Source organism: Euphorbia lathyris, chromosome 4 (genome assembly GCF_963576675.1).
Source record: "Euphorbia lathyris chromosome 4, ddEupLath1.1, whole genome shotgun sequence".
Classification (NCBI taxonomy): Eukaryota; Viridiplantae; Streptophyta; class Magnoliopsida; order Malpighiales; family Euphorbiaceae; genus Euphorbia; species Euphorbia lathyris.
This window is the reverse complement of record NC_088913.1, coordinates 26790262-26810489: the sequence shown is the minus strand read 5'-3', so window position 1 is coordinate 26810489 and position 20228 is coordinate 26790262. Positions and strand designations below refer to the sequence as shown.

General features: G+C 31.6%; 1 long non-coding RNA gene and 1 pseudogene across 2 annotated transcripts; one reads left to right on the top strand and one right to left on the bottom strand.

Moving 5' to 3' along the window:
• Positions 1-5106: 5106 nt before the first annotated feature.
• LOC136225674 (uncharacterized) lies at positions 5107-8429 on the top strand. Of its 2 annotated transcripts, XR_010687227.1 has the most exons (3): positions 5107-5444; positions 5773-5814; positions 5930-8429. It is a non-coding gene; the product is annotated as an uncharacterized lncRNA (long non-coding RNA). The 2 variants fall into 2 exon arrangements; XR_010687226.1 differs by having other exon boundaries at positions 5773-8429.
• LOC136228213 (5.8S ribosomal RNA) lies at positions 7015-7159 on the bottom strand (annotated as a pseudogene).
• Positions 8430-20228: the final 11799 nt, after the last annotated feature.

Here is a 20228-nt window from a genome sequence, read left to right as displayed (position 1 = left end):
TAATAAATGTAGTTACGCGCGTTAGACATGGGCTTCAAGGAACAACTAAAAAGCAAACCCGCAAATTACAACTTTGCTAGCTTTGCAATTGTCTGTGGAAGAAATGTTCCTAGACAACCAAATAATTTCGACTGTGGAGTTTTTGTGATTTTATTTATGATCAAGCATTGTCAGGTTGATTCAAGTACTTTTCAGGTAATATTTATAATAGTCATTGAGAATTCATTTTTTTTTAAATACACTACACTTTATTAATTCTATTTTTCTTCCGTTTGTTTTGTAGTTCAACCCCAATAAAGAAAGATGTCGAATAGCTTGGTGGATTGCGAAGTCGGACTATAATAAGAGGAAAACCAAACTATTAGAAAAAGCACAATCGTTTATTTAAATTACAATTGTTATTGTTTTTTTTTGTAAGCTATTGTGCATGAATTACAACGTGCAAATTAATTGGTAGTATGTATAATTGGAATCGTTTTGATATATGTTTTTTTTTACTATTTATTCTTAATGCATCACAAATTGCCGAGTCTTATTTCCCCACTACTTAAATAATTCAATTATGTTAAAATAAATACACTTATTTGAAAATAAAAAATATTTAACATAAACATTGTAACGACTCGCTCCGTTCTTTTTAATATGTTAATTAAATATTAGTGAGACTAATAACATTAATAATTTACCCACATCAATTTGTATGTCTTAATTTAGTTTATTTGCATAAATAGGAGGCAAATTAGAGAAACCGTTCTAAAAAGTCGTCTTTATATAAAAGCACAATTTAACATTTCATATTCTTTTTAAAAATATACGTTCAAATATATATAAATGACTCAAAAAATAAAATGAGATTCAGGGGGTTCGAAACCCCAACCTCTCTCTTATAATTGAAACAACTCAAACCAACCCATCCAATTCAAATTATTGAAATCGTTCTACATATACTAATATTAGAGGTGTTTTGGGGGGGGGGGGGGGGGGGTTACAATATTAATTAATGTCGACACAACTGTCCATTAATAATGTTGGGGCTCGCGAAAATTTGAATTTAAAATAAACACAAACGGTAAATTGGATTACTGTAAACATTTTATCAACAAATTTCATTTCAAATACAATTGTTGAAAGGATATGGAGAGCTCAAAACAGCATGCTGATTGTGAAGACCGCAATGTCCAAAATAGTAATGATGGAAGACATGAGGAAGAGACGACCGATGTCAACGAAGATGAGTTGGTTGTAGAAACAGGGGCGGACGGAAAATGGATCGAACCAGATATTGAAGAGTGGAATAGCCTGCTCGATTTTCTGGAAATCAACAAAGATCATATGGATATACAGTTATCGGACTTCGATAACAAGAGACTTGTAAGTGTTGAACAAGCTGAGTCTTTTTATATGTTATATGCAAAGCTGGTGGGGTTTAGTGTTAGGAAAAGTTAAAAAGGAAAGACAAAAACAATGATATAGTTGTTAGAAGTTGGGTTTGCTCGTGCGAAGGTAAACGAGAACCAAAATATTGTAATACAGAAAATAGGATTCGGGAAGTACGTCCTGTAACAAGATTGATGTGTGCAGCGGAATTCAAAATTAATATCGATAAGGTAAATAAAAATTGGATAGTTAAATGCTTCAATACCAGCCATACACACAAACTAGCAGTATCGAGCGAAAAAATATTTCTGAGGTCTCACAGAAAAATAGATGATCCTACTAAGGAGCAAGCATTTTCAATGAAGAGAGCTGGAATTAATACATTTCAATGTTACAATTACTTTGTAGAAGTAAATGGTAATTGGAAAGATTTAGGATGCCTGAAAAAAGACCTGTACAGGGCAATTGCAAAAGATAATTCAAATTTGGATGATACCAACACAAAAAGAGCGATGTGTTTACTTGAATAGAAAAAAGGAGAAGATGATAAGTTTTTCTACAAGTATGAGGTAGATGAGGATAGACGACTAAGAAATTTATTCTGGTCTGACGGGAGTTGCCAAATTGATTACAAATTGTTTGGCGATTGTTTGTCTTTTGATGCTACTTACAAGACTAACAGGTATGTTTTCATAAACCCCTTCTTAGTTACAATAAAATCTAATAAGTTTTTACTATTGGATCTCTTCTTTGTATTTGATTCATAATACTCCTTACAGGTACGGAAAACCATTGGTTATTCTACTTGGATCAAACAATCATGACAAGACATGTGTGTTTGGATCTGCACTCCTCCAAGATGAGACAGCAGAAAATTATGTTTGGCTATTGGAAACATTTTTAGAGTGTATGGATGGCAAGATGCCGAAAACAGTACTAACGGACGGTTGCAGATCAATGAGTAAAGCACTAGAAGCTATAATGCCGGGAATTTCACGTCGTATTTGCTCGTGGCACATATTGAAAAATGCAGTTGCACATATTAAAGCCTCAGGTTTCAATACAGATTTTAGAAAGTTTATTTTCAGGTAAAAAAATTATATTTATGGTTTTAAGTTTACAATCCCTTTGATACTAATTTCATTACTGGTTTCAATACTGATAACGCGGTTTATATTTTTTTGTAACACACTAGATACTACGAAGAGGCCGAATGGGAGATTAAATGGAATGGGATGGTAAAAGAATACAATTTGGAAGCCAATGCATGGATAGAGGCACATTATGCAACTAGAAAGCAGTGGGCAGACACTTTTCTTCGTGGTCATTATTTTGGTGGTGCAAAAGCTACGGGCCGATGCGAGTCAATGAATTCTTTGTTGAAAAAAGACTTGGATAACAAAGTATCACTGTGGAAGTTTTTCAAACACTTTGAGTTTTCTCTGTCAATGTTACACTTCAACGAGATGGAAGAGCACTATAGAACCAATATGACCGAAACATTGCCCAACCAAACTTCGATGCCAAGTGTGGAGGATGATGTTTCTTCAATTTTCACCAGGGAAATTTATAAAAGGATAAAGCGGGAGATGCAACGCTCGGAAAAATATGTTACCATCATAGATCGTGAGGAGAATCAAGCTGTTTGTAATGTAAAACCATTCGGGGGTAAAGTGGCAAAGCGCACGGTTACGATTTCCGATGATCGAGCAACAATTCAATGCGATTGCTATTTATTTGAGACGAAAGGAATTCCATGCAGACATATTTTTGCATCTATGAAGAGTTTGGAGATACTGAATTTCCCTGATTGTTTGGTCAATCGTCGTTGGCTGAAAGATGCTAAACATTTTGATTATTTAACCAACCATGAGGAGAGAAAGTACCCTCATCCAGAATCAGCTAGAAATTTGAGGTACGGATCACTTTCAAAGAATTGTGGTATAACTTCATACCTTGCTTCAAATCAGACAAATCTTTTCAAAGGGCTATGCAAGTTGTATCTGCATTGAATGTGGAATTGTCCAAATACCCCGCAAAGGACGAGACCCAACATCGTCAAAATGCTGAAGGAACGTTTCATGATCCTGTTTTGGACTCCACTGTTAGCAAACCAAGGGGTCGACCTACCGTGGCTACTACGCTGAAATCAAAGCAGGTTGCTTCTTCATCAAAACCCCAAAACAAAGGCCAGACCAAAAGAAAAAGAAATACTCCTAACCATTGTAAAACGTGTGGTCGGACTGGTCATGATTCAAGGAATTGTCATAAATTTAAGGATGACGATTTGGAAGAGAACTCTGATAGCAATATTGATTAGTTCATCGAATGTCAATATTTACTTGTTGTACCTTTTCATTGCTCATTTAATATTAGCTACAACATAATTTAGCAATGTTATATCTCATGGTTGTTATTTTTTTAGTAACTTAAAAAAACAATACAAAAAAAAGGATATCTTTCATTTAATTAAACAATTTGCAACTCATACTCAAATCAGAAACAATTGTGAACAATTGAGTGAGACATATTACATAAAGATATTACATCGTTAAAATAGTATATAGATTTTATTGATAGTTATACGATTCTCATATATATGGCATAAGAAGACATCTTCTTCATACTTATGTTTCAAATTTCTGCAAAATATGTATACGTCTTCTTGATCATATTCCTCGTTACAAATTGTTGCAGTTTTCATAATTGAAGCATCAACACCTTTATATACCCATAGTTTTATCACTTCCATGTAGACATCTTCTTGATCATACTCCAATCCCAAATTTCCAATTCTAATTGTATATCCCAAATCAGAAATTAACCGAATACATAATTATATAAATCAACTTAAATCCATAAGCTTATCTTCAATTTCATGAACTTGAATGAAGTTACTAATAAAAATGGTGGTCGTAATCAGAAACCAAAATCGATTTATGAATCAAAGGAAATCGAAATACCTTCCATGTATTATATTTCGAATCAGAGGTGTTAACGATATATCACTACTAGAAAATATCTGTTTACTGACGGAATTAGCTGACGGAAGTATTTCCGTCAGTAAATTCTGACGGGATTTCCGTCAGAACGAAACCATCAGACATTATTGACGTAATTGTTGACGGAATTTCTATTTCCGTCAAAATTGTTGGCGGGAATTTTCCCGCCAACATGATTGACGTATTTCTTGACGGAAAATAATTCCGTCAACATGTATTGACTCATTTACTGACGGAACAATTCCGTCAATTACTTTCTCTCTTACTCTAGCATAGATAGGCCTTCGGTACATTTATTTGTATAAAATATTAAATAAGAATACTGTTTACAAAATAAATTAATGAAATATAAATAAAAACATTTATATTTGCATATTAATTTTTTATACTAAAAAGTTTTTTATATTTGCAAATAATTATTTTATACTAATCGACATAATGAAATTAAATAGGATGAAAGAGAATTGGAAATTAAACCTAAATTAATTGCTAGCTAGAATTAGGTAATTAAATGGTTGGGTTGAAACTTGGTTTAAATTAATAAAAAAAATGCCCAGTCCAACATTCAGGGATTAATTTGGAATGTGGAGTGATGAAATTAAAAGAATTTAAATAAGTAGGTACTGATTTGAAAATACAGAGGATGAATTGAAGGGTGGAGGGGTTTAATTGAATCAAATTTAAATAATAAGGATTAGATTGAAGAATGCAAGGGCTAAATGGGAATCACAAAAATATAGGGTATAAATTCCTATTTCCAGATTTTAGGGTTACACACATCCCATTTCCCACACCGCCTTATCTTTCTTCTCCTCTTCTTTTATCCCTTCAAACCCATTTGAGATAGAAAAAAAAAATAAAGACACAGCAATCGCCGCTCACCATCCGAGCTACGCCGCTTCCTGCCCTTCCAAATTCGTTGCTGCCTTTCGATACGCCTCCTCAACTCCTGCTGTTCGTTGCTCCGTCGTATGATGTTCGCTGCTACATCGCCCTCTGTTCCGCCATCTGAGCTTGCTGCCATCGGTCGGAGCTCCCGTTCGTCAACAGTCTACTTTGGTTGAAGTATGGTTTTTCTTTATTTTTAATTTCTGTTATTTATTTTTTATAGATCTGATTTATATATACAAAAAAAAAAAATTGATATTATTTTTTCCTTTTTATTACGAAAAAGTCTATATTTTTTTAGATCTAGATGTATAAAGATTTTTTTCTAAAGTTTTTACATTTTTAGGTTGCTTCGATTTTCATCTTTTTATTTTTTTTGAATTTGAAGACAACTTATTCTGCTTTGATAATTTGTTATAGATATTAATTATTGGTTTGGAGTTTGTAATTTTTATTTATTTAGATTTATGATTTTATTGTTCTAAATTTCCTTATTTTTGTGTAGCTCTTTGAAGAATGTGACGACAATGGATCCAGGTAGAAACAGGTAAAACTAAAGTCTATTAATTTAATCATAGTTTTAATTATTAATGTTAGCTTATATTAACTTTTTTAGGTTATGGATTTGTTATGTAAACTAAAAAAATGAAGTTTACATTTAGATATACTCTCATGAACTACGAACTGCTGGAAATAATTTGTCATGTCCACCACCTCTTTGAGCAAACAGAGTAATATATGCATCCAAGGCAAAAGTTACAAGGCTGTATTCATTGTGAAAGCGGCCTCACTCTCAAACTTACCTTGGATACATAAAAAAGGCGTCTGTATTCGCTCATACAAATGGTAATTTACTTTATTTTTTGCTATGAAATATTCTAATTACTTATAAATAGTAATTATTTTCCCTAAATTTCATTGATATTTATTTTCTATAGGCATAATTTTTAGTAAAAGGTTGAAAAAGTATTATATTTTCCTGGTATGTATTGATTACAATATTTTGGCTATTTGATTTTTTATGTTTCTGAATTTCTATATGTTTTTGTGAACTAGTTTGATTATTTATGTGTTTTTTTAATTCCTTGAATTGATTGATAAAATGTATTGAGGGATTCATTCTAATGAGATCTAGAATTGGTTAGCATAAGGTTTACATTCGATTTTTTCAACCATGTAGTGCATAGAAATGTATAGAACTAATATAGTCACTATGATTTGTTTTTATAACATATTTATCTAGGTCAATTTCACATTTTCATGCACATTTTTCACCTCCTTGTAAGTTATTCGACATGACAACTTTTGTCAATTAGCATTTTCTTTTGTAATGTTGATTCCTTTATGTTAATATGAGCTCTAAAATGTTTTTAAATAATTTGAAGGGTGGTCGTTTTTCCGTGATTTTTATTCTAATTCTTCTAAGAGTAGTAGTAGATGATGTCTTGCTGTCAAATGATGGTTGTCTCTAATATACTGATTTATATGTGGTTTATGGCTATTTGTTGTGGATAATTGTTTGAAGCCACTTCTCATGTAGTGTAACACGATTTATATGTGGTTTATGGCCATGTGTTGTGCATACTTGTTTACAATATATTAAGGTATGGGTGTCTAATCTGATCTGATTGCTAATTTTATAAAATTCATCTTGCTTTTATAAAGAACCCCATTAGAATGATTCAAATTGGGATGCATATATGGTTACCTTAGTGTCAGAATTAGTCTAGTACTTCTGTTCCCTTTTATGCTCTATATTCTGCCGGAAGGCTTCGGGCGCAACTTGCGTTCAAAGACTCGATGGTTCGCGGGATCCTGCAATTCACACCAAGTATCGCATTTCGCTGCGTTCTTCATCGATGCGAGAGCCGAGATATCCGTTGCCGAGAGTCGTTTTGGTTCCAAAAGCGCCACGCGTTCCGCGCGCTCACCGTTTCCGGGACGCGCGGAGCGTGCGTTCTTTTCGTTTTCGATATATGACCCGCAAGTCACTAGCTTTTTGCATTTAGCAAGAGTGACTCCCACTATTAAGTTTTTATGTCAGCTTACATTCTATAACTTTTCTTGATTACACATCTTATTGCTCATTCATGTTCTCTTTCTTGATAAATATGTTATTTTAGGGGATGACTATGTTGCTTTCCTAGCGCTACAATGAATCTTTCTAATGTAATGGCTCAAGCTTTGACGATGTAGGCAACGTAAGCAAAAGTTCTCGTGAATCTTCTTGTGATGTTGTTAGTGGTCATGGAGTGTGAGAATTGGGGTGAATTGACAGAAATGCATTATTCCTTGGACAAAGAGTCTTAGTAGTCTTATGATGAGTCAGTTTTGCTCAGTTTCATGCATTCCTATCAATTAATATGTTTCATACAACTGATGCTTATTAATGAGCAACAGAACATGCATGACCTATAGTCATCTTTAATTTGCTAATACACTTTGACCCATTGTTCTTTAGGTATTAATATGATAATTTTTACTTGTTGATTTGTTAGTTGTGTTCAATTAATTATCATTTTGCAATTTAGATAACATGTGACACTTGATTAAAAAAATAGTAATATACATTTACATTTCTTATAATTTTTGGATTTATATTTTGATAGTAGCTTCCTTCAATCCAAATTATAATTATCTATTTATTTTATTATTATTATAATTTGTTTTTTTTTCAATTTTTATTCACATTACTGACGGAAATTTCCGTCTCCGCGGCTGAGGCATTGGCGAACATTGGGGTAGATCAGCAACGAGAACATTTCTGGATGGCGGACCCGCCGGAGGTAATCAGATAATGCATTGGAGAGGAGGGGTAGCAACATACTTTCCGTCAGTATTGTTGACAGTTTGAAATGTCAGTGGAAACATCAAACAAGTTTGACGGAAATGATGTCAATGGAAACGTCAGTCTTACTGACGGTAATTCCGTCAGAAGACCGTCAAAAGTATTCCGTCAAAATTCCGTCAAGACAAATCTTTGACGTGGCTTTTATCCACGGATTTCAACCCGTCAGAGTTCCGTCAGTAAACCTATTTACTGACGGAATTTAGGTGTTTGCTGACGGAATTTTCCGTCAGTAAACAGGTATTTTTTAGTAGTGTATATTTCGAATCAGCCAGAAAAAAATTAACAAGAATGATATGTATTTATTATAACGATATGGATCTCGAATCAATCAGAAAAATTAACATAAAAAGACCGTAAAGAAAGATATGGATTTAGTATCCATGAGTAAGATTAATACAAAAATTATTATAGAACCAGACATCAGAGGTATAGCGATGGTGAAGAAGAAGAATTTAATGTGGTGAGAGAAACCTTTTTTAAAAAAACGTAATAACCTTTATTAAAAAACGTAATGGTATTTATCATGGAGAGAGAAATATGTATTTAGGTAACTTGGTAACCTGCTATAGCAGGTCACCTATTGACTCACCATGGGTGGAGACTCACCATTGAAAACTCCTCCATATATATATATATATATATATATACACACACACACGGTTAAATACAAATAACATTTTATAAATCTATACTTATTTAAAAATGTTAGTGTCATTTAAACTTTTATCACATATTTAATTTATTTAGAATTTTGTGTGTTAATAAAATTGTATTTAAATATATAAAAACATTAATAAAATCCAGTAACTTGTTTTATTAATGCATAGATGAAATAATTTACCTTAATTTTATTGAAATTTACAGTCAATCTTATATTATAAATAAATCATTCTTTTTTTGAGAAAATAAATACATCGTTCATAGGAATATGAATATAGGTTTTTTTGAAATAAATATAACTTTTTTACTTATATACTATTACTCAATGGTAAATTTCATATTAGTAGTGTATTCCTTATAGTTATGTCCACATTAATAACATCATAAGTTTTTGTGCCAAAGTTTTAATGTTTTGAAATTAATGAAAAAAAAGCCACGGAAAAAAATATCTTAACTTGTTATAGTAAGTTATTATATGACATGTAAATATATTTTCACATCCATGGATGGGTATTACCCATTGAGAAATAATATATATATATATATATATATATTTTGTTTTAAGAAAGCTAAAATACACGTGTCTTATAATATATTTTGTTTATTTAATTGTATACTATGTGTATGAAATGTGTATAGATTTTAGACACAATTAATTTAAAATATGACATGCGTAAATTTTGAAATATATATATATATATATATATATTGTGGGTGGATGATAAGAGGAAAGGGGGATAGATATTTTTGTCAAAAAATATAGGTAGAAAAACGTTTTCCTTGTGGAAGTGATTTTTTATATATTTTATTTGTTACCTATTCTAATTTAAAGTATAAAATCAATAACAATGAATAACTTATAAATTTTGAAATTTATTTTTTTAGAAGAACTCCATCATTATCACTAATTTCAAAATTAATTTGAATCTATGTTAGTTTTCTGACGGAACATTTTTAATGGATTTAGATAGTTGGCCCATCTTTAAAGTATTTTTTGTTTGTTCTTTCATCCAAGTTTTTTAATGTGTTTTATGTTGACACAATAATATAATTTAGAGAGCATAAAGATGAAATTTGATGGTAACGTTTTTAGAAGAAGTGTAGATTTAGTCTAACACTAGAAAATAGTGCAAATTTAACCCTAAAATTTTCAAGTAAAATTAATTTTAACTCTATATTACCAAAAATTTGAAAAATATCATTTGACTTTTATTTAACTATCATATCAAACATTCCAAACAAATTTGTTAAACTTTTTATTTGATTTTTTTTTTAAACTTTTCTCTCTCCTGCTGTTTCTCTTTCTCTCTTCTTTTTCCTTTTTTTCTTTAAGAAGAAGAATGGAGAATTAAAAAAATGACAAGAAAGAAGAAGAAGAAGAAGTCAAAGTATAAAAAAAAGTCCAAGTCAAACTTTTTTTCCCCAAAATCAACCTATCATCTAACAACGTTAAATTAATTGCCTTGCCTTGATTTTGGTAACGGCAACAATTACATGGTTGTGTTTGTAAAAATAAAATAAAAAAAAGTCAAACTTTTTTTTTCCCAAAATCAACCCTATCATTTAACAATGTTAAATTAATTGCGTTGATTTTGATAACGGCGATAACCACATGGTTGTGTTTGTAAAATACATACCACATTGTAGTTACTTTTAATTAACCCTATTAACTTTTATTTAGTTTTTAGTAAATAGTGTACAATCGTTAATGATGCTTTATGTATGTACATTTTATAAAAAAAAAACAATTTATAAGCACATGTATAAAAAGATGACCGACTTATATTTTAGTTTGAAATAAATCTACGGGAAAAGAAGTACTGAAGCCTTTTCATGGCTTTTGGTTCTAACAGCAATGATGCATGGTAAGTGTTTAAAGAATATGAGAGACGTCGTTTCTCCAAAATCGTACTTGTAACTAAACAAAATCAGGTAGTTAATATTCTAAAAAATAAATAAATTATAGAAAGCTTTTACGTTTCAAGTCCAGTAATCTTGAAGGTGCCAACTCAAACTGATGTGCTTCCGTTCATGCCATGGAGACCAACTTAAACGTTGACACTAAGAAGCCCATCACTAATTGGGTCTGTATTTCATTGATTTTGCTATTTGAAAATAATTTTCAACAACAGCTCCTCTAGAAATTTTCCTCTAGATTTCAACTTTCTAGCTAGCTTTCACTTCATTCTCTTTTTAATATTTGCTTAAGAAATGTCTTTACTTAGATACTTCATTAATTAGTCATCCTAACCACCGAGTTTGAGAGCTTTAATTTCTTTGTGGAGAGTATAATGAAAGATTCAGTTACTAGATTTCACAATCTTAAGCTAGAAATAAGTAGCAGAGCTACCCTTCAATTAATTGGTTAATTGTAACTATTCTACTATATATGTTTTCTTTGGTCCTAATATATTTGATCTCTCTTAATATCCATATGCAAGGTTTCCTATTGGCTTAATATGAAGCTAATGATAGTGGGTCCTAAAATTACCCGTGGAATGTCCACGGAAAACCATTTTCACATAGCAAAATCAAGCAAAAGCATATCAATGATCATTTATTTATATTAGCAAAATCAAGTACGTACTAAACACCTTCAATTCTTGATTATTTAAATTTTAAGGTTACCAATGATCATTTTAAGATCGTTTACTTTCATAGGACGTTTGATATTCTATGTGGATAGAGATAAGGATAAGGGTTGGAATATGGATATGGATAAAAAATTGCGATAAGGATAAAAATAAGATAGGAGTGTTTATTATCCCATGTTTGATACATATGATAGAGATAAAGATAAAATGATTCATTTTACTATATTACCCCTATCCAAATTTAAATAAAAAGTATATACTATTGTAGTGGACTAAAATTAATTAAATTTGTCTTTCAAAAAAAAAAATAATTAAATTTGATTTATCAACCTAACTTGAGAGATAATTGGAACACTGTATTAAATTTTCAAAATACAAAAAATGGAAACTTGAGAAATACTTGGAACATTGTATTAAATTTTCAAAATACGAAAAATGGAATAACTTGACAAATACTTGGAACACTGCACTAAATTTGGAAAACATAAAAAATGGAATAACTAATATATTTAAAAGAATAGATTAAATTTAATTAATTTTATTTGACATTGATACTACAATAAGTTATCCCATGTTTTATACCACCCCCTCAAAGTATAACTTTAGTGGGATAAGAGGCTTATCCCTCCCTTATATCACGCTCCTACCTCCCAAAAGAACATGAGATAACTTATCTCGTTTTTTATCCCTAACTCGCCTCTTATATCCTTCTAACAAACACCATGTCATGAATATTCATAATATATCAAGGATTATGTGATTTTTATGTTATGTTTGAAAGTTGAGTGATCATAATGTTAGTAAGGACAAATTTAAATAATTATATCTGTTTAATTATTATGGCAACAAAAAAGGTTGTTGCGAAAGAAAATTATTAAATTAACTAAAAAATAAAATAAATACATATTTTTTATAATATGAATAAATTAAATATTTAAAATAACTTAATATATTAAACATAATAAATTATATCATTCGAAGTTGATTACAAAACATATAGCATAATATTCAATTTGATTCAAAGCTTTTGGCCATTTATTTAAAGCTTTTGGCCATTTGTTATATAGCATAACTTATTCGCGCATTCTATTTAAATGACACGCTCTCTAAAGGTGAAACTCCAGAGTTGATTTAGAAATGAAGCTTTTGTTGCAAAGGTTGCACCACTAATGATCGTTTCTGAACTGAGCATATAGTCTATAGTTCAGACTATGCATAAACTTGTTAACACATATAAATCAGTTCATATCTTTGTAAATACACTCATGATATTACTATTGTTCGCAGGTCATATTCAGGACCAAAATTTACCATCCTAATATCGGTCCCTTGGGGCATGTTTCTATGCCCCAGCTACTTGATCGCCATGCCCATAGTATTGCCACGGTAAGATGTAAATCTATGTATTTTTTACCCGTAAATTTATCTATTCATGTTTGGGGTCTAGTTTATCTACTCATGTTTGGGGTCTGATGCGCCTCACGGCGTTCGGTACCGCAAGGCTCACTAAGGGATAAGTGTACCCCGTCATTATCAAGTAATAAAATCTAGAAAGTCCTGGTATCAAATCCACATGATTTATTCCTGCAAGTATCAAGCTACTTGGTCTCATGTGTTATTTAGGCTGTGTGGGTTTTGAGTTGTTTTGATTAAGTTAATCTACTCCTAGTTGAATTACTCTACTCCTAGCTAAGTTATTCTAATCCTAATTAAGTTATTCTACTCCTAATTAAGTTAAACTACTCCTAGGTGATCTTTCACTAATGCAGTTACCCGAAGGAACATGGTATGACCGATAATAATGAAGATAGATTATTAGGTCAATTGATTAAAAACCTAATCTAAGTCATTTGTATTCAAGGCGATTAACCCTACTTACCCTCCTGAAGTCCCTAGTGCATGATTCCCTTGGAAGGCCGAAACTAGGTCTAAGGCTCATCAATTTGGGCTTAATCAACTAAGAGGTCGTCAATCTCCTAGGCTCTGACTAGGTCAGATTCAGCTCACAATATGTGCCAACTAGATTTTGGGGCTTTTGAATGAGTTAAACCAATTGAATAAAGCGTAAGGCAAAGATTAAATAAATAAATCATTGAACAAAACAAGAGCTAAAATATTATTAAAGATGAAGAACATTGTCACGGGATACAATTAGCCTAGGATTCATAGACTGTATCAAGGGATAAAAACATAATTAGATGAAAGGAGATAAGAAAATCCCTTTCAGGGAACCTGTCTACCCTGCAGCCGGCTTCCTAGGACTTAAGGACGGATCTTGAATAATCCTCGGTGAATGGACCTTCGAAGGTGCTTCAATGGAGGTTGAAGGAGATGGAGGAGGTGGAGAGGATTCTTCAAGGGTGAAGGCTAAGGTAATTTACAATAATGAAAGATGAAAATAATTCCTAACAAATGGAACTATTTATAATGAAAAACTAAAACCTATTCCTAATGGAAAACTAATTAATAAAACATATTCCTAATAAAAGACTAATTAATAAAAAGCTTTCCTAATGAAAGACTAATTAATAAAAAGCTATTCTAATGGAAAAATAACTCTCCAATTATTATCTAATAAAAACTAATTTATCTTTGGGGATAAAATATAATTATTTAAATACAAAAAGCCCAAAGATAATCACTAAAAATTTGCCAAAATATTCTGCATGACTTTTATTTGATTTTGATGCACCGAGTGGGTCTCTGATTCTGATCCTTAAAAATCTCCACATTTATTTCTAAAAATCTGCACATAATCTCATAAAATATTATTTAGATAATTCACCCAAAATTAATTAATTATCCTACCAAAAATCCTTTTTAATTACCCAGTCAAATTTGATTTATTTTTAGTAGGTTAATTCCTTAATTTTGGGTACAGATAAAGCTCAAAATAACACATAGAGATTAATTTATTAAAAGTGACAAAATACTTGACAAAAATTAGAAATATTTAATAAAAAGCTAAAAAGTAATTTAAAACCCTAAAATTGACAAAACAACAATAAATTGCTATTAAAGTAAATAAAAAGAAAATAAAAGATACAAAAGTCCCTAAAACCGTACTAAAAAGATAGGGGTTTTTGACCCCTATCAGGGTCTAATTTAATTTATCTATGCATTTTATAGCTGCTGTGGAATATTTATGGACTGCTGGTAAAGCCCTTCATTGAGGGGCCATTTCCTGGCCGAGAGCGAATTGCTGAATGATACATCAGCAATAGGGCAGGTTATGTAGCAACTGCTAGGAGATGGACTGAAGAGCATGCAATGGATATATGATGTGCAAATAGCAATCAAGGGGGGAATTATGATGTGACGTGCGAATAGCGTACAAGGGGGGCGTGATGTGCAAATAGCAAGGAAATTTGGATGCTGGGCAACCATTGAGTTAGATGGTGTGGACTACTGGATGGGCATAGAGCCAATCTTGAAGAACAGAATGATTACTGATTACAAATGTACTTGGTAATCAATCTGATCTTCAATGTTGGTTCCATGCCCCTCCAGTATTCGACGCCATTTAACTCTAATGATTCCCCATCATCCCGATATCCTTGTTTACCATCTGCACATTCTTGAAGAAAGGAGATTTGGATGCCAAAGAAACACTAAGCTGGATGGTGTGGACTACTGGATGGGCATAGAGCCATTCTTGAAGAACAGAATGATTACTTATTACAAATGTACTTGGTAATCAATCTGATCTTCAATGTTGGCTCCATGCCCCTCTAGTACTCCAGTCCATCCATCCAGCTCCAGTGTTTCTTTAGCATCAAAATCTCCTTTCTATTCGCGCATCACGCCCCCCTTCTACGCTACTCGCACGTCACATCATAATGCCCCCCTTGCACGCTATCCTTTTTTGATAGGCAATACAAAGTAGACAACTTATTCAAGTAGACATATTATTGTATATTCAAGTGGATCATAACATGCTATAACAAAGTAGTCAACTTATTCGTTTATGTCTATTAAATTGAATCAGTTCTACTTCCTAACACATAACATGCTAAATTGATATGAAACATATGTCTATTCCTGAATCAGTTACTTCATAAACAGAACATGAAACAAGCCAACATGCTTCATACATAGACACACAACACATAACATGCTAAATTGACATGAAACATATGTCTCATCAGCATAACTCATGTTAAAATAGAAAAGAATCAGGCAAGTTCATCATTTTCAGCTTTAAGAGTATGCATGATCAGCTACCTTCCTAAACATAATATCAAGTTCATAACTTATGCTGATAGCATCGAAAACCCATCAACATCCTGAATGGTTTCAATCAGATAACAAGCTAAGTGGAAAATATACTGTAAACTTATCTCATCACCATCCTGAATGGTTTCATAACATTTTCAGCTTTAAGAGTATGCCTAACATGTTATAACAAATAGACAACTTATTCGTGCATGTCTAAAACTTGTTCTCATAGCATCATAAAGCCACCACTATGTACATGCCACTTGGATTGTACAGTTCATGATGAAATTAGCATGGTGATGAAGTGTATGATACTGTCACCACAAGCTTAGTCATAAACTTGTGTTGTTAGAATCATACAACTTCATCACCATGTTAAACACTTTTCCATAAGCATAACAAGCCAAGTGACATGATAAATAGTAATGGAGATTTAGGAGTATGCCTAACATGCTATAACAAATAGAAAACTTATTCAAGCAGACATGTATATTCAAGTGAACATGCTATAACAAGTATACAACTTATTCCTTACTTATCATCATATGTCATGTTCAAATAAAAAAAGAGAATGGTGATATCTTATCATTTACAAGCCATATCAGTACATGCAATTAGCCTAAATTTACCCTTTAATACATGCTTCATACATGCTCATTGACCCTTTTACAATGTTCCTCTAATACTTGATGCATGATTAATAAGCTACATGTAACCTCCTTTTTCATGAATCTTGATTATATAGTACAATAATGAATTTCATTCAATATATTATCGACGAATAGAATCGCCAAATATGATATCCTAAAGTTATTAAACAAGACTAATTAACATTCATGTTAGTTATGATATAACCAACATTAGGATTTAAATGAAAACGTATATATATATTCTACTTCCATGTATATATATATATATTATATATTCAAGCAATGAACTTGTATAACCCATTTTCATATATATTATATATACTAAATTTGTTTTTTTTATTAGAGAAAAAGATACCCTTCCCACTTTTATCATGTCCATCACAAACCCCAAAAATAAAATAAAATAAAATGCTCCATCAATCATCTATCACTAGATTATAATAATTAAAACCAACAAAATGCTACTACCTCACCTTATATAACCCAAACTAAGAGTAATATTAGTAAGTGTATGGCAGCTAAAATACTTAAATAGCTCCAGGTTCCGCTTCATAAACAAATTGGTATAAAACTCAATGTACCATCACGCAAATATCACCAAATTTTTTGATACTGTCCTATAAAATTGGTTTAATCCAACGAAATGTCAAATAACTGCCACTCATGTTTTAAACGTCTATTTCTTAAATAAGCTAGTTGAATATAAAAAAAAGGAACAAATCAATATATCAACGATTTCACGTACTGGCCGATCCAAACGAGCGTCTCTAAAATCTTACTCCTGTAAGGTGGTAATGGCAAGGGGTGAGCTGCCAACTCAATAAGATGATTAATTAAAAACATAGCACACTCATATACACATACACCAATTTATTCATGCATCTACTATAAATAAGTTATCAAACAAAACGGTCGACACTTTTAATTGTTAACTAATTTATCCAAGGGCCCTGCTTGTCCTAATCTAGTAATACCCAATGGTTGAATGACCATAATTCATATAATTTTTTTTTCGGGTGTACCCTGTCGTAACAAATACCCGGTACCCCACTTTATTTTCAGATACCCGATCGTAACAAATACCCGGTACCTTGACACCCTATCGTAATAAATACCCGGTGTCTATAAGTCACGTGATCAGAATGATCAACTTTCACATTTTCTTTTTGCAACCATTGAGTATACTATCTTAGATAAGCTTTTTGACTCACATTTTCTAACCTTTCATATTGTTCAACTCTCATATATATAACGTATACTTCTTAATTCTATATCGTCATTTTCAACATCCAAGTATCACGTACTCATGTCAAACATATAAATCAAACCAATAAATCGAATAACAATATCAAGTCAAAATTAACAATAAAACGTGTAACCGCATACCACATATTTAATTAATCACTTACCTCTATCACCGATGAGGTTCTAACTAAGCAATATCTTCCGGCGTGTTTTCTACTTGATCGCCACGTCCTAAAATAATTTTTATTACGTAACCCATTAAAATTTAAAACAAAACCATTAACACAGGTACAGTAGAGTTGAATTGATAAAATCCAACAAAACTACTTAATGTGTATAATTCAAGTGAAGAAAGGGAAAAGAAGATAATATAATTCAAAATAATAATCTAAGCCTAAGTTCAACCTTTATTTGTTCTCTGGATTAAAACTTTTTTTTTATTTTTTTAAAGGCCTTAGTTCAATAAAGGAGGACAATAATAGAATTGGGTATACGGTACTGCTATGGCCGAAGGTTGGAATACTAAGTATCATGCTGCAAATAAATAAATATTTTGTTTGCAAAAGGTAAATAAAACATGTTGATAATAGTAATTAAACATTGAACATTTAAAGAACAAATCTGAACCCTGAATAGTTAATTTCTTCAAATTCCCAAATAACCAAATTGACAAAATAAGTCTCCAGGATTAAGACAAAAAGAACAGCAATAGCAAAAACCCAATTTATAACCAAGACATCATACCTTTGTGAGAATAGAAAGTAAAATCTAAATTCCCCTGTGTTCTTCTTTGATTTTGTCTTCTCCCTTTTTTTTTCTTTTGCGGCGCCACCCAGAACATAGAGATTAACCAAAACCCTTTTTATTTCCTTTAACCCCAAAATTGTAACTTCCACCTTTTTCTTTTCCTTTTCTTTTCTTTTCTTTTCTTTTTTTTTCCTTTTTTTTATATCTATTTAAATAAGGGAATAATAATAATATCAAAAGATATTAAATTATGATGCATGAACCTACTTAAACCATATATGTAATTATTAATTATTATTTTTTTTTTTTTTTACGGACGTTACACTACATGCCCAAATGAACAATCGTACACATACTCATACAGAACCTCAAACATAAACATCAACAGAACATCAAACATAAACATGTTGCATACACATACACATACTCAATCACTTCTATCAGTATAACTCATAGGTGTAAGAGTATTGTCAATCACAGTGAACATTCAAAGCTTTAGAGCATGCCTAATCAGCCAAATGCTTAATGATCATTCATACATAAACTCCATGAGTCCTAACTTCCTAAACAGTTATATCTAACCAATCAGTTCATACCAATCATTTCATCATCACCCACAACATCATACATATATGTAATCGTTCAGTTCAAACCCACATAACAATATATATATGTATACTCAAAATTAGGTTAGTTTCCTAAATCAATGAGTTCTATGTTCATATACATACACATGCTCATACTCATTCAGATAACAATCCAAGTGGAAGATATATTGCAAACCTATCTCAGTAGCACCACCCACAACAACATCATACATGCAACCAATCAGTTCAAACCAACATAACAACAATATATACTCAATAAGTTAAAGAAATCTTCTCATATGCTAAACGCAAGAACTGATTGACAATCTCTTCAGTCAGCCTTCGCATGCAGCATTCTTACTATCCCTGCAAATATTATGTTCAAATAAAAAGAAATCAGAACATCTTCAGCAACCGGCACTGTATTGCCCTAGGTTAAAAAAATAATGACCCAAGAATTTCAGCGGTGAATCTAACAATGAATACAATAAAATCAGTATCTAAGCGAGAGATCTAACCCTTTAAATCATAGCTCTGAAAATCAATAGATCCTTATTCCAGCTGCTGAAATCGACATACACAAAAGTAAATGGGATGAGGAAAAGAGAGAGTAAGGAACAATGAAAATTAATAGATACTTACAGTACCGTGTTTATAGCTCACCCAGTGATTGCATGTTCAAATCAGCCATGGAGATAGAGAGGGATGAAGCTCTTGCGTAATCTAAACTAGGGGTTGGGATTAGAGAGAGGGTTTATATATCAGCAGAAATTTCAGTCAAACAAGAGCGCCTAAAATTTGGGGATTGGCCGTGTAAGTGAAATTTCATTTGCCGTTTTTTTGTTTTCGGCAAACAATGACATTCATTTATTAGAAGTGTCATCTGTTGAGTAAGTGAAATTTAACGAAAACGTGTGTTTTTTTATGGATGAAAGGATTATGTAATCGCAATGTCATATGAGAATCGAGCGCATTTTTTATTTCGCTTTCAGATGACATACAATTAAAATACTGTCACGAAAAATATTCAAACGACACGAAAACAAATGTCTGTCATGTATCTTGTGTCATGTGAAAGGGAAAATGGCATAGTGAGTCATAGTACTTTCTCTCACAATAGATTCTCTAGGATTGTCATGTGATAGTGTTATTTTTTTTATTAAAGCCCTATTTAGTTGATGTGGTATCTAAAACTTTTTCATTTGATCCATGTGGTATCATTTGGTAACATTTTTCCCATTAGGTATTTTCATGAGTGACTTTTGATCCATTTAGACGAAAAATTATCCAATTTATTAAATTTTCAGCAGTACACAATGTTTAACACTTGACATTTATACGTATCTGTTGGCCCAATAAATAAATTTTATTTATGTATGTAAATATATATGTAAAAATATGTAAATAGA